This window comes from Mesocricetus auratus, unplaced genomic scaffold (genome assembly GCF_017639785.1).
Source record: "Mesocricetus auratus isolate SY011 unplaced genomic scaffold, BCM_Maur_2.0 Super-Scaffold_4256, whole genome shotgun sequence".
Lineage (NCBI taxonomy): Eukaryota > Metazoa > Chordata > Mammalia > Rodentia > Cricetidae > Mesocricetus > Mesocricetus auratus.
The window spans coordinates 108,666,344-108,667,465 of NW_024429182.1; positions in this window are offsets into that span (position 1 = coordinate 108,666,344).

Here is a 1,122-nt window from a genome sequence, read left to right on the forward strand (position 1 = left end):
ATCTTAAAAGGGATCTTGACTGTGCAAGAATCTGGGATTCAGGAAATCCTGCCCCTGCTTTTGCCACCCTCCCAAAAAAGGGACATTTCACCCACTGATTTGGGAGGTTGGTGAGTGTATTCGAAGGGAGAAGTTATGTTCTGGGAGTGTTTAAATATAATATACACAGCAGTTAAGAGGCAACTTTGTGAAAAGCAATTATGTATTCTTCTATGACTGAACCACACACCAACCAGCTGCCAGGTACACACAGGACAGGGCTACAGGGCAGGTTACATGTCCAGATCTACTTCATTAAGGCCATATCCTGTGCCAGCTGTAATGCACAGCTGAAAGAGGAACATGTGAGTGAACTTAAATAGGTTTTTAAAAACATACCAAGCCTATGAGGCTGAAGACTATGACCTGTGTGCAGCTCTGGGTGGTGTGCAGGAGCTTGCTCTCTGTCCACTGGCATTTGAGATCATCCAGTCTTCAGCCGCAGCTACAGTATCTGGGAGGAAGTCAGCCATCCTGATTCTTGGGTGTGGGACATGAGTAAGCATTCCTGAGGCTTCTCATCAATGACTGGTGTGGAATTCTATTGGACTTGTTCTCCTACCTTCCAGTCAAGTGCAGGCTCCACACCATAGAGGTATTGGGTTCTGGGAGTTAACATGATTGCCCTTGAAATGCCTGTGATGTACAGAGAGTTGAACATAAGTCGGAAAACAAAGATGATCAGACAGGTAATCATTGAATGCTGGTTTGCATTTTGGGCTTTTTTGGAATCACATTTGTTTACTCCAGTGGTAATTGACCTGAATACAAGCATTTGGTTCTCCTCACAGACAATGAAGCAGTTACAACTGCCACCTCTTTATGTCATTCAGTCTTATCTCAGGCCAGTGAAGTATACCACTGGGAACCTCCCTTCCATAGAGTGCCTGCCCTCCACAGATGTCTTCTTGTTTCCCGGGTGACAGCCAATGTTTGGCTATAGAATTGGAGGAAAACCCTGGGGTTGACTCCAGGGAATCCCCCTCAAGGAATTCCTCAATGTTCAGAGGCATTCCTTTATGACTCTGCCAAGTAGGCTGTGGAGAGGGCAGCTGCAAAGTGGGCAGCATGGGCGCAGGGTGT